Below are 15,130 nucleotides of genomic sequence, written 5' to 3'. Positions count from 1 at the left end.
AGGAGGCTTTCAGATGACGATGTGGAGTGGGTGGTGAGGAGATTGCTTCAGACTCTGACACTAGCTAAGATCCTCTTGAGTCCAGCCCAGAAGGATTTGAAATCATCTGCTACTTTGGCCCCTTCTGTTATTCCTCCTCTGATCAGAGTGGTTTTGGAGCTGGAGTGCTCAGATGTTTTTGTGGTGGAGCTGTCGGGACCGAAACTCACCCCTGGGTTTTCGGCCCAGACCTCTGCTCCAACCTCTTCAGTGCCATCTTCTGTCGAGGGGTCTGGGAGCTGACATTCCCCTGTCAGGTCTGGGGAGGAGAGTCGGGTTGGAGGTTTTGCTGGACCCAAGTCTGCTTCTCGGGGTTTCAGTGTGGGTGAGCTCAGCACCTACATCAGCCTCAGAGCTCACCTCCTTGGTGCGGAGGAAGTCTCCTGGTTTTTCAGAGCTGGGGGCTTCCTCAGGCCTGGATCGTGGTGCCCTTCAGGTGATGAGGAGCATGCTGTCCCCCCAATGGCTCCACCCTTGGATCCAACCACTCTTCCCCCAGGAGTGCCAGTGTCTGTCTCCTCACCATCCCCCTCCCCAGGCATAGAAAACCAGTGCCCCAGGATGCCCCATTTGGTGAGCCTATCTCTTCCGAAACCTCTCCAGAGAATCCCTCTGTAGAGGTCCCTCAGAAAAAAACTTGCAAGAGGAAACATCTAGACTCCGTGGGGGAGTCTGTCACATCTGATATGGACTTAGATGATTCAGAAGGGTCCCCAAGTTCACCTTCTGAGGATGTTTCCTTTTCAGACATCCTAGAGATCCTGAAATAGAGAGGTGGGTGGAAGACCCTTACCCCTTCTGAGGATGAGACCGTATACCTGGAGGCATTTGGATGTTGACCTTTCACCTCTTGGGTGTCTCTGCCTTTTGACCAGCTCCTTACTGTAGTTAGTTGAAAGGCGTGGGGCTCTCCAGAATTGGTGGAACTTGTTCCGAGGAGGCCCAACAAATTCATCACTACCCCTGTAGACAAGGAGTTCCTATCTAAAGGTGTCCCAATAGATACTATGGTGGTGGCGGTGGCCACCAAAAGGAGTTAGCTGAGACTCCTTCATCTGTCCATCGGCCGAATATGGAATCTCGAATGATGGACAGATACGGGAAGCATATGTTCTCATCAGCAGCCTTTACCCTCCGGTCACTGAACTATTTAACCCACTTTACCAGACTTCAAAGGGATCTCCTGAAGGAGCTAGGAGATACCCTACAAGGTTCTACAGCTGCAGGGGTGTCAATAAAGGTGACCTCTCAGCTTGCTACCATAAGTTCTGTAGTTAACTCCTCCATGCGGCTCATCTCTTACATGGCCGATAGAGCGAGCAGGACAGCAGGCACAGGAATAGCTTTGAGGATGCATTCCTGGATGTGCCTTTGCGAGTTTGCAGAGCCCTTTAAGTCTTCCTTCGTAAACAACCCTTTTGATGGCTCTTCCTTGTTTGGGCCAAAAGTTAAAGAGACTCTCACCAAGTGCAAGCAAGAAGGCAAAACTCTGTCTGTCATGGGAGTACTTTATTCAGTCCCTTCCAGGCCTTAACCCAAAGGCCAAAAGGGCGGGAAGATGTGGTTCCAAAAATCCCAAAGAGATTCACTGGATGCACATGGTGAATTTTCCCCCAGGGGCAGAGGGGGAAACAATAATGGAAGATGCTGGTCTCGCTGCAGAGGGGGGCCACAGAACCAGGGTGGCAGAGATACATTCTCTGGTTGGCCTTTTCAGCACTCCTGAAAGGAAGCCCATCTGTCCAACTCTGGTGGCAGTCAGGGGAAGACTTTCACTGTACCCAAGAGCCTGGCTAAACATCTCTCAAGAAGATGGGTACAGTCAATAATATCCAGGGGATACAACATACCTTTCACCACCACACCCCTACAATTAAAATCAGTCCCAGACATTTCACCCAGTCAAAGGGATCAAACAACCCTAGAAATACAAAGTTTGCTAGAAAAATGGTCATCCAGGAAGTCCTCGCAGACCAAATCGGATCCGGAACTTACTCAAGGTTCTTTTTAGTTCCAAAAAAGACAGGAGACTGAAGACCAATATTGGATCTCAGCACACTAAACAAGTCAGTAAAGAAATCAAAGTTCCAGATGGTGACACTACAGTCTATACTCCCATTTCTGGAGCAAGACAATTGGATGTGCTCAGTAGATCTTCAGGATGCATACTACCACATAAAGATGGGCAGGCAATCCAGGAGATATCTATGCTTCTGGCTGGGAGCCAGTCATTAGCATTCTGAGCTCTGCCCTTTGGTCTCACTACAGCCCCTAGAGTGTTCACCAAATGCATGGCAGTAGTCACGGCTCACCTGAGGCATCTAGGATTCCGGGTGTTTCCATACCTGGATGACTGGCTCCTGACTGCCACCACAGAGCATCTACTGATCAAGGCAAGGGATACAACCATTTATGCTCAAATCTAGGCATTACTATAAATTTCAAAAAATCTGACTTGTTGCCTACATAGCATATTACCTTCATAGGAGCAGATCTAAACACACAAGACACGACAGCAAAGCTGCCTCACGTAAGAGTAAAATTGCTACACAATCAAGTATCAGTATTGCTCCAGAAAAACAAAGCAGAAGCAAAATTTGTTCTTAAAGTCCTGGGTTCAATGGCAGCAATGATAATATTGGTTCCATTTGTGCGCCTACACATGAGAGTGCTCCAGTGGCTTCTCTTTGCTCAGTGGTCAATGCCGGAGTTACCCATGTCACACAAGATCCTCATTACAGACTCCTGCAAGAAGGGCCTAAGATGGTGGCTTCAGTCCACTCAGGTAACATTAGGCAGGCTGTTTGTTTTTCCCCAACCTGTAGCTACAGTGACCATGGATGCCTCCCAGATTGGGGGGGGGGGCATTATCTGAGACAGACTGTCCAAGGGACTTGGCAGGAACATGAATACCGCTTGCACATCAATGTCCTAGAGATGAGAGTGGTGCTTCTGGTGTTGCAGGCATTCCACAACTCTCTTCCAACAGGTACAATTGCGATACAGACACACAATATGTCTGTAGTGTGGTGCATCAACAAACAGAGTGGAACCAGATCCTACCCCCTTTGTCGAGAGGCTCAGAGAGTATAGCAATGGGCAATACCTTCTCAACATTTTCTGATGGCAATGCACATTCCAGGGAAATCCAATAATGTGATAGCAGACAAATTAAGCAGCGCAATTCTGATGCCTCATGAGTGGTTCTTGAAACAAGAAATTGCAAATCAAATTTTTCGCAAACAGGGCCAGCCTTGCTGTGACCTCTTTGCCAGTTCCGTAAACACCAAATGCAGCAACTATCTTGCCCTAATCCCCCCTCCAGGGGAGTCACCAAAGGATGCATTTGTACACGATTGGCCCCCGAGACTTTTTTATGCCCTTTCCTCTGTTCCCCCTAATCCCTAAAGTTCTACAGAAAGCCAAACTGTTGAGTTGCAGGTTGATTTTCATCGCTCTATACTGGCCTCATCAAATATGGTTCCCTTTCCTATGGCCTTATCTCCAGGTGGAGCCATGGATTCTGGTCCCTGTTCCAGATCTTCTGACTTATCAGTCAGGTACGCTCCGTCCTTCTCTCCAAACCCTCAAGTTGACAGCTTGGCTGCTCCACTTCCAGTCTTAGCCAGGTTTCCAGACATATCCCCTGCTGTGCGTCACATCCTGGTATCATCTCATAAGACGACAACCAGAAAAGTGTATGCTAACAAATGAAAAAGATTTTCTTGGTGGGCTTCCAAGAACCATATAGATCCCTTTACAGCCCCTGTGTAAAATTCTGGATTTTTTAGAACAGATCTTCAATCAAGGTGCTGCAGCAGCCAAAATATCTGTACAATTAATAGCCATATCGAATTATCACGTTGGAGACATGGGTTCTAAGATAATGTCTCACAGACTGTGCAAAGGCTTCCTTAGAGCTACTTTCCTACTCAGGCCCCCAATAAGGGAATCACCACCTCCATGGACCTAAATTTAGTAATCACTTCTCTGATTCTCCCTCCTTATGAATCAGCCTCTTCTTGTGAGTTAAAATTCTAACCTGGAAAACAATCTTTTTGACAGACATTACTTAAGCTAGGATGGTTTCAGAGCTTCAAGCTCTATCCATTCGCCCTCCATATCTAATTTTTCATAAAGACAGAGTCTCGCTCAGAACAAATCCCTCATTCCTACCTAAAGTATGGTCTGAATCCAATTTGAATCAGTCCATTGACCTGCCCGTCTTTTTTCCAAATTATGGCAACAAGGCAGAATATAAACTGCATCAATTGGATGTCCACAGGCAGTTACACTTCTACTTGCATAGGGCCAAGGACTTTAGAAAATCTGATCAGCTTTTTGTTTCCTTCTCAGAGAACAAAAAAGGGTCACCAGTTTCGAAAGTTACCTTATCAAAATGGCTTACTGGTACTATATCCTGTGCATACAATTCTCATCATAAACAACTGCCAGGAAAGATTAAGGGCCACTCAACAAGAGCTACATTAACTTCCACTGCTTTTCAAGCCAGGCTACCTATGGACTCTATCTGTACTGCAACCACATGGGTTAACCAGCATACCTTTATCACTCATTACAAAGTAGATGTGGTCTCCCAGAACAGGGCTGTCTTTGGTTCCACTGTTCTGAAGAGTTTATACCCTTGAGCCACCCAAAAAAGAAGGTGCTGGGGATGCTGTCCCAACCAGCAAGAATGAAGGTGAGATAGGACAACATAACATAAAGAAGTTATGTATTCACCATAACGTTCCATGTTTGTTGTCCATCATCTCTCCTTCATTCTTGCATCCCACCCTCCTTCCCCCAACCTTCGCGCCTGGAGGATCGAGAGGAGAAATGCTTATTGGTGAAAACATGGTTTCTGCTTCCCTTCTGGCCTCATTACTCATATGTTAAGGATTATTAACTTTACTTTTTGGGAGCTGTTTATCTATATATAGAGATGTGTATGTGTATATATATATATATATATATATATATATATATATATATATATATATATATATTTGTTTTTCGTAATCTGCAAACAAGATCTGGGTATTATTCCCTATGCATTGTGGGATAGGGTATAGCCTCGAGCCAGTGGGAGCTTTCGAGCTTTAGTATTAGGCTGAGTTGGAACCGATAGTTGGTTCCAAACCCAACCAGCAAGAATGAAGCCGAGATGATGGACAACAAACATGGAACGTTATGGTGAGTACATAACTTCTTTTTTTCATGTATATGTTGCTTTGAATATTTTCTGTAAACCAGTTGTTGATTGTTTACTTATTTTTGTAAATTATAATCTGTAGAACAGTGGAGCTTTTTTCCCCTGGCCTCTGCTGAAAAAGGATTACTTAGCTCAGTCGGACAAACCCTGTCAACAAATGTAAAATAAATAAATAAATAAAATTATGAAAATCTGACTAATTGTTTGCGTCATTCTCAGGACCAAAACTGGGAAGATCTGTTTCCAAAGTTACTTTATCTAAATAGTTGAGAGATTGCATTTGCTTTATTTATCAATGGAACAAGGCTGCTCTACCATCTAAGGTCAAAGCGCATTCCACAAGATCAGTTGCAATGTCTGCTGCCTTCCATGCAGGGGCTTCCATGGATGACATCTGTGCAGGAGCAACATGGGTCACACCTCATACCTTTATCATGCATTACAAATTGGATATGGTCTCTAGGTGGAGAGCTTCCTTTGGTTAAATGGTACTCAGGAATATTCTTCCATAGGGCCTCCCCGGAAACAAAGTAGCCAGGGACTCTGCCATCAGTAAGGAATGAATGAAGATTAACAACATCAGATAAAAAAGTTATGTTCTTACTGTAATGTTCCATCTGTGTTGTTGATCTTCATTCATTCATTACATCCCACCCTCCTTCTCCCTCCAAAAGACTCCTAGAGGTTCGGATATGGTCCTAGCCTATGGTAGGAAAGTTGATCAGACAAAATCTCCACTTTCTTTCTTTCTTCTTTCTTCCTTATGGGCAAACTCAATCTGAGGTAATATTGGGAGGAGCACTATGGGTAAAGCTTAGCCTGAGAGTTTTTTGGCTGGCATGAGCTTGTTATAACGGCTGGCTTAGTTCCGAGGAAAGAACCGCCACCTATCAGTAATGATTGAATGAAGATCAGCAACACAGATGGAATGTTATGGTAAGAACATAACTTCTTCTTTTTTTTTCCCTCAGCCTTAGAACTCCTCAGAAAGAACTTTGTGTTCCCTGGATGTTCATAGAAATCTGAGGTATTATCACAAGACCAAATCCACTAGAAAGTCTGACCAGCTTTTTGTCTCCTTCACCCTAGAGCCCTGGGCAAGGCTGTGTCAATACAGACCATTGCCTCATGGATTTCTAAGGCCCATTTTCTATTCCTTTCATGAAAAGGAATTGAATTGCAATGTGAAAGCTCATTCTACCAGAGCAGATGCCTCTTCAGCAGCCTTTTTCAGGTACATGGACTACACCGACTAAGCCACTTGGTCTTCTGTACATACTTTCACCACAAATTACAAGCTAGACTTGATTTCTAGAGGAAGGGTTGGGTTTGCTAGGTCAGTTTTGCAGGGTCTCATTGACTCTGTCTCCCAACCTACCTCCCAGGCTCCTACCTAAAGTTTTGGTACTCTCCCTATTGTTATGAATACTGCAACATGAGAATAGAAGGATGTAGAGTAGTTGTGTAAGAACTTATCATAACCATAGATGTCCTTCTCTTTCATGTTGCAATATTCAATGCCATCCACCTACCCCCTGTATGTTTTCTTTCTTTAAAAGAGTATAACAGCTGCCATATAGTTATGCAGCTTAAATACTTGACTGGTGGTATGTTTGGGTCTGGAAAGCTTCTTTCCATCTAGCCTCCCAGGGGTACTGCGTTATGCGGCAGCCAGTTCTGAGTTGGGTATGTGTAGACATCACATATATAGCTGATGTAGGTTTATGGGTTTGACATGCAACGTCGCACGTACCCCTTATCCAAGGACTTTGGTATACTGGCCAGATGTCCAGTGCTGCAGGCAGCAACCTTCGTACTGTTGTGAATACTGCAACATGGAAGAGAAGGACATCTATGGTTATGGTAAGTTCTTACACAACTATTCTTTTCCCATATATTTAATATATTAGCATGTACTTTGACTGGGAAATTCTTTGTAATTTTAAAAGGTATTAATAAATCTAACCAGATTTTAACATCAATATTAGAGTTAACAACTTCCTAAAATTAATAATGATGTGATTTAAAGAATTAAGCTTTGTTGGTTTTGCTATATTGTACTGTATAATATGATAAATAAAGTGCCAGAATTTACTAGAATGACTACTTAGAGAAGTTTTTGCTAGCAAGTTATTTTCATTTAGTAAAATATTAAGATGTAAGGATTTCCAATTTTACAGTGGATATAAAAAGTGTACACACCCCTGTTAAAATGCCATGTTTTGCGATTTAAAAAAATAAGACCACAATAAATAATTTCAAAACTTTTCCCACCTTTAATGTGACCTATAACCTGTACAATATAATTGAAAAACAAATCAGTTAGAGGAAAAATATAAAGAATAAAAAATGTACAATAAGCTGGTCGCATAAGTGCACACACCCTTAAACTAATACTTTGTTGAAGCCCCTTTTGATTTAATTACAGCATTCAGTCTTCTTGGGTGTGGGTGGCCATGGTGGTGCAGCGGTTAGCGTTGCTGCCTGACAGCAAGAGTTTCTCTGGTTCGATCCTCGGCTGGGGTGCCTTCTGTGTGGAGTCTGCATATACTCCCTGTGGTCGCGTGGGTTTCCTCCAGGTGCTCCGGTTTCCTCCCACATCCCAAAGACATGCTGTTGGTGGATTGGACACTCTAAATTGGCCCTAGGCATGAGTGTGTGCATGTGTGTGCCTTCCGTGGAAGGTTGGGTGCCGGGCTGGAACTCGACACTGTAAAAATCCACTGCCAATCATGAGCGGACAGGTGATCCGCTGTGGCGAGCCCTAACTGGGAAAAAGCCAGACGAAGAAGAAGAAGATTCAGTCTTCTTGGGTGGGAGTCTATCAGCATGGCATATCTTGACTTGGCAATATTTGCCCACTCTTCCTTGCAAAAGTACTCCAAATCTGTCAGATTGTGAGGGCATCTCTTGTGCACAGCCCTCTTCAGGCCACCCTACATATTTTCTATTGGATTTAGGTCTGGGCTCTGGCTGGGCCATTCCAAAACTTTAATTTTCTTCTGGTGAAGCCATTCTATGCTTGGGGTCATTGTCGTGTTGAAAAGTGAAATTCTTCTTCATCTTCATCTTCATCTTTCTAGCAGATGCCTGAAGATTTTGGGCCAAAAGTGACTGGTATTTGGAAGTGTTCATAATTCCCTGCACCTTGACTAAAGCCCCAGCTCCAGCTAAAGGAAAGCAAACCCAAAGCATGATACTACCACCACCATGGTTCACCGTGGAAATGGTATTCTTTTGGTGATGTGAAGTGTTGTTTTTGTGCCAAACGTACCTTTTGGAATTGTGGCCAAAAAGTTCAACCTTGGTCTAATCAGACCATAATACATTTTTCCGCATGCTTTTGGGAGGCTTGATGTATTGTTTTGCAAATTTTAGCCGGGTCTGGATGTTTTTCTGTGTAAGAAAAGGCTTCTGTCTTGCAACCCTACCCCATAGTCCAGACATATGGAGAATACGGGAGATTGTTGTCACATGTAGTACAGAACCAGTACTTGCCAGAAATTCCTGCAGCTCCTTCAGTGTTGCTGTAGGTCTCTTGGCAGCCTGCCTGACCAGTTTTCAGCTTGTCTTTTCATCAGTTTTGGAGGGACATCCAGTTCTTTGCAACATCACTGTTGTCTCATATTTTCTCCACTTTTTGATGACTGTCTTCACTACGTTCCATGGTATATCCAGTACTATGGAAATGTTTTTGTACCCTTCTCCTGACTGATACCTTTCAACAAGATGCTTTTGATGCTTTGTAAGCTTTCTGTGAACCACGGCTTTTGCTGTAGCAGGCAACTGAGTAAATGTCAAGAAAATCCTACTAGGACAGCTGAACTTTTTTTGGGGTTAATCAGAGTCTCTTTAATTGATGGCAGGTGTGTACCCAAGAAGACTGAATTCTGCAATTAAATCAAAAGGTACTTCAACAAAGTATTAGTTTAAGGGTGTGCACACTTATGCAACCAGCTTATTGTATGTTTTTTTATTTTTTATATTTTTTCCCTAATAGATTTGTTTGTTTTTCAACTGAATTGTACAGGTTATAGGTCACATTAAAGGTGGGAAAAGTTTTGTAATAATTTATTGTGGTCTCATTTTTTATATCACAAAAACCTGGCATTTTAACAGGGGTATGTACACTTTTTATACCCACTGTATATATATCTCAAGCCAATCCAATTTATAACATCTTTAAATATCGAAGCTCTGATATATGTATCTATATCTGGGAACTTTATACCCCATTGGTCCCAAGTCCTGATATGATGTAAATGTGCAGTTCTGTTCTTATTAGGATACCATAAAAATCTTTATTAATAATTTATTTATAACTTGCATATATTTATTCCCAGGAGAAACATTTAGTGCTAAAGCTATATATAAAATCTTTGGCAATACCCCGGGGATCACGTCAGTCACCCTGCTAGACAGGTGTCCAGGGATGTAAATATTGTGGGAAGAAATAGCCAGGGAATTGTTATGGCTAGGCTTGTATAGGCCCTAGGGACGGTAGCCTAGTACCAACCTATGAACAATAGTGTCATTTTTAACAGCTGAAGTCTGTCTTCAAAGGAAAATAATGAATTATTCCATTTATCTATGTGAGAATTAAATAATATTTTCATAATTAATTTTAATTGTTTTATTTATTGAGCTGCATAAAATTATACCTAAATAATTCAGAGAACTAGTTTGATCTCCGATGATATTATGTTTATCAGATTGATTTTTAAACTTATTATTAAGTACAATGTATTTGAATTTTTGTTTATTGAAGCAAAGACCAGATATGCCCTGAAATTAATTTATTATAGAATTTAGTTCATTTAAATCTATATCAGAATTGGGCAAAGTAGGTAAGATAACATCAGCAAAGAGAGCTATTTTAGAATATAGTGATGATAAATATTTATGCCTTTAATGTTTGTGTAATTTCTTATTAGATAAGCAAAAGGTTTAATTGCAAGAGCAAATAAAATGGGGGATAACAAGCAACCTTGCTTGGTTCCTTTAGTGACTGGAATACATTTTGAAGTGGCATCCATCTTTCTGATTATTTTTATTGATCTTTTCCCTCTTCTGTGCTGTTCTAACAATGATACTTCTTGTCTTAATTACTTTATAGTTTTCTCTGTTGATACTTCCAGGATGGCATTTGATTTCTCCCCTTCCTTTCCCTTACTACTTTGTGTTTTTGTTGCAAGACTTTATCTGTTATTTATTTAGTAGTATATTCTATTTACTTCTGTTATATTGCATGAATTTCTATGAACAGTCTTGATTACTGTTTTCATTTGTTTTATCAAACGTCTAACATTGTGTCTTATTTGACTTTCTGTAGTGTATTTCTTTCATTGATCTTAATATGTCTATCCATCTCTATTAAATCAAGAAACTCTTCCCTTAGATCATTTTCTTCTAAACTAATGGAGTGTTCTTTGTTCTCCATTTCCTGTAGGCATTCTGCAGAAAGTTCCAGAAGATCTTCCTGTACTGTATTCTCTTCAGTTTCATCCCATGGCATCCATTGCTCTTTCCTATGGGAACTGATTGGCCTATCACTTCACAGCATTGACTGTGTCAAAGTTGCCACAGTCCTTCCCTTACTGTACAACTCCAACTGAACTTTTGTACTAGTTTCCTGCTGAAGCCTCCAAAGTATCTTCATATGGCAACTGATCAGATGCTTCCCACTCCAGTGGTTTCTTTTTAATTTAGGGATTCATTATTCTATCATGCTGTGATGTTATCAGAAATTTTCTACACTAAATCCTTCACTTCACAGATAATTCATGACAGTTTCTATTTCTTTAACTTTTCTATTATTTATCCTCATTTCTACTTTTACCCTTTGTTTTCTTATATTTTGTATTGTAAAATTTTCCATATCAAGATTTCTTTGCCCCTATTTCTGTTGAAATATCTTTAGTGCTGCTTTTTTGCATTGATTAGTTTTGCTTTCTCTTTTGCATAAATATCGCACCATATTAAATCTCTTTTTCTTTCTCATATCCATATTTCGTCTTCAGATGTCTCCCACTACTTTTGTTTCTCCTTACTTGGGGGACTCATTGTTCCATCATGCTGTGTTAGACTTTCTACACTAAATCGTTCACTTCACAGGTATTCCATAACTTTAGCTTCTATTTTTAACTTCTACTTTACTAGTCTTTTGTTCTACATTCCCACTTTTTGATCTTATTTTTTGTATTGTGAAATTTTCCATATCTGGGTGTCTTTGCCTGTATTTTTCTTCGAGCATCTCTAGAGCTGCTTTTTTTGGTATTTATTAGTTTGGCTTTTTCCTCTGCAAAAATATTGACCATATCAAATCTTTCTTTTTTCCCATGTCCATTTTTAATTTTTTTGCCTTTCAAAAGTCTATAGATTTTGTTCTTTATATTTTCAAACTTTCTCAGTCACTTCTTTTTCCAAACAGCCGAAGGTTTCTTAATCTATATAATGTTTTTCATGAATTTGTTGTATTATTGAACACACATTTGCATTTGAAGCTTTAGACAGTTTTTCTTCTGCACATATTTTTCTTTCCTGTAATTTCTCTCTTAATCTTTCTGTATAACTTCTGTCTGAAAATTCTGGGCTTCTTGCGTAATAGTAACAATACATCATTTCTTTTTTTATCTTCAGTCGTCCACTCTACCATCTTTTTGGCTCCTTTTGGGCCTGTCAGTTTTTGTGGCTTTTGTGGACTACTACTTCCTTCTACAACAGGGAGGCCATCTTCCCCCTGAGCCTGGCCTAATGCCATTATAGGAATGTTTCTGTGTCTTGAGGATTCAACACTGTCATTTTTTTCCAGTCCTGGCACCAGTGCGCTTACCAGGATTGGGCACCTTTCTATCCTAGGCCTTATGCACCCAGCTGTCTTTTTTTTTTCAATAATATGACATAGGCAATCTTAGATTTATATAAATGAAAAACAAACAACACTGACACCACTTTAGTTGCAAACATTATACATCACAGATACCATTGAAACAACTGTAGTTATCACTTATAATCTATCCAATCATTGTCAGTTAAGCATTATATGGCTCATTCAAATCCTGCCTCTTAAACCTTGTTCCTTCTCTGAATATATTGTTCCCACAAGTCCCTTTGTTTTCTGTGTAGTTTGCTCCATCCATTTTTTAAAGATCCCAATTCCATTTTTTTTTCTGTTACTATATTCGTTACTTCTAGTAAAGTTGGTTTAGACTTTGATTTCCATTTTCTAGTAATTGCTTTTTTTGACAGCCACAATAATTAGACTCAGCAAGGCTTTACTATGTCTAGGCAATTCCGATTCTGTATCTTAGCTCAAAAAAATCATCTCTCCAGTCAATCCAATCCTCTCACCCAGCATCTCCGACAGAGTGGTTCGCAGGGAATCCCTAAAGTCTGTCAGCTCATTGCACTCCCAAAAAATATGTTCCCAGGCACCTCTTTCTTGCCCATCACACCTCCAACATTTGCGATCCACCTGAGGAAAAATTCTTTGGAGTCTACTTGGGGTATAAAAATAAATATATAAACACTTCCAGGCAAAGATCCTAAATCTTTTAGACTTGGTTGCATATTTGGGAGATATACATATATTCCCCTTGTCTCTTTGTGAATTGATTATCAAATCTCTCTTCCCAATCCTTTCTAAGCTCCTCTGATTGATTCTTATAATTATTGTGCAGTATTTTATGTGCTCTACTAATTATTCCTTTTTTAATGGCAGCTTTTGTTCTAGATTCTATTAAAAACTCTACCAGTGCTGGTCTTTCATTTAGGACCCCCCCTATTTCTTTATCTTTGCCTATACTCTGATATCAATCCTTGATAGGGAAGGCAGCCTGCAGCCCGAATAAATGTTTGTCCTCTTCCCATTCTATTACCGTTCCCTTTCTAGTTATTTGCTCCCAATACCTTGGTTCCTTTGCCAGTTTCCAGCCTCCTTTTGCCTATTATCTGTATCCCTAACCACATTCATCCCTATCGGCAGAATATCTTTTCTCCATTGTCATGCTGGTTTAGTTCTTAGAACACTCCCTTCTATTGTATGAATATAATACCCTGTATGATTTTTGTTGTTCTCCTTAACAGTCTGCATCCAAAATCATAGTCTCTCCTTATTTCTTGAGCTTCTTCCCTGTATCATCATCATTCCTTTCCACTTTTAATTATAGTTTTCTGCTTGTGCTATGTATAAGAGCCTTAACTGTGTTGTTCTAAGATAACCCCCTCAAATTGGGTAATCTTAGTCCACCTTGTTCTGTTGGAAGAATCAGGTTATCCCACTTGACCCTTGCTGTCTTCCCTTCCCAGATAAAATCCTTCAACTATTTTTAATTTCTATCCACAGCTACTCCTCTGGTTGATAAAAATATGCCTGACCTATGTATAAGACAAAAGGGACTAAAAAACAATTTAAATGCTTGAATCTTAATATCCATATCCATATAACCAAGCTTCTAGTTTCTCAATGTGTTTATTATTTTCTGTTTAGTCTCTTCCTACATATCCTTAGCTGCCACAACAGAGTAATTTCTAAGCCATACTCCTAAACACTTCATTTTATAGTGTACCCATAAATATGGATATTGTTGGATCAATTCATTTGTGGGGGTACATAATTTATCTTTATTGCCTTTGTTTTAGCTTCATTAATTTTGTATCCCAAGAAGATTTGAAACTGTCTTAAAATGTTCCACAACACTGTAATGTCCCTTTCTGGTTTTGTCATGTATAAAATAATATCTGCAAATAGAGCCAGTTTTTCCTGACTGCCATACCAATTATATCCTTTAATTTCTGAGTCCCTTATTTTCTTTGCCAGTGGTTCTAAATGTAATACAAACAAGAAAGAGGAAGGAGGATGACCCTGCCTGGTTCCTCTACTCAAGCAGTTATCAGAGAGGACCCCACCCACTTTAATTTTCACCTCCAAACCTCATATATACTTCTAATCATCCTTATAATTGTGTCAGGGAAAGCAAATGCTTCCATTGTTCTGCTCATGAAGTCCCAGTCTACTCTGTCAAATGCTTTCTCTACATCAAGACCCACCAATAACAATAGTATTTTTTTACATTCTGCTTCCCTCTGGATCATCAATTTTCTGTTAATATTGTCAATTTTAGTATCCCTTTTGCCATTCTTTTAGCCATTATAGACATAAACACTTTATAATTATGGTTTAGTATTGAAATTAGTCTGTATGAAGCTGGATCTGATGGATCATTACCCTGTTTAGGTATTACCATTACTACTGTCTTCTTCCAAGATGCTGGTACCTCTCCTCCTCTTAAAATACTGTTAAAACCTTCCAGATATTTATCAGTTTTTTTTCCTTCTAGCTTCAAAACTTCCACAGGAATACCTTCTATTCCTGGGGAATTTCTTGTAGATTGGTTATACATAGCCATTTTTATCTCATCTCTTCCTATTCTGGTAGTAATTGAGCCTCATCTACCTCTAACTTTGGCATATTTAATTTTTCCATAAACATTTCCATTTGTACTTCTTCTTGATTTCCATATTTCTGGGCTTTATACAAGCTTTCATAAAATTTTCAAAATATTTCTAATACTTCTACAGAATCTCTTGTTATCTTACTTATTATAAGCTCTCTAAAGCTCTCTAAGCTTGGTGACAGCCATTTTAACTTTCTGTTGCCTGAGTCGTTGTGCTAACAGTCTTTATGAACTAGAATTATTATCAAAAGACAGTTGCTTAACAGCAATCTTTCTAAACTCGTGCATATTATAGAGGTAATCCCTTATTTTCTGTTTAGCATTCTGCAGTTGCTCCTTTTCTTGTTCTGAGAGATTCCCCCTTTTTTGCAGTACTTTAACATTTGTCAGTCTCTCTAAATAATTCTTGTTACTTCTTAGC

The sequence above is a fragment of the Protopterus annectens genome, chromosome 3.part0, assembly GCF_019279795.1.
Source record: "Protopterus annectens isolate FY-2018-M chromosome 3.part0, PAN1.0, whole genome shotgun sequence".
Classification (NCBI taxonomy): Eukaryota; Metazoa; Chordata; order Ceratodontiformes; family Protopteridae; genus Protopterus; species Protopterus annectens.
The sequence above is the reverse complement of the archived record's forward strand: the minus strand, read 5'-3'. Positions refer to the sequence as shown.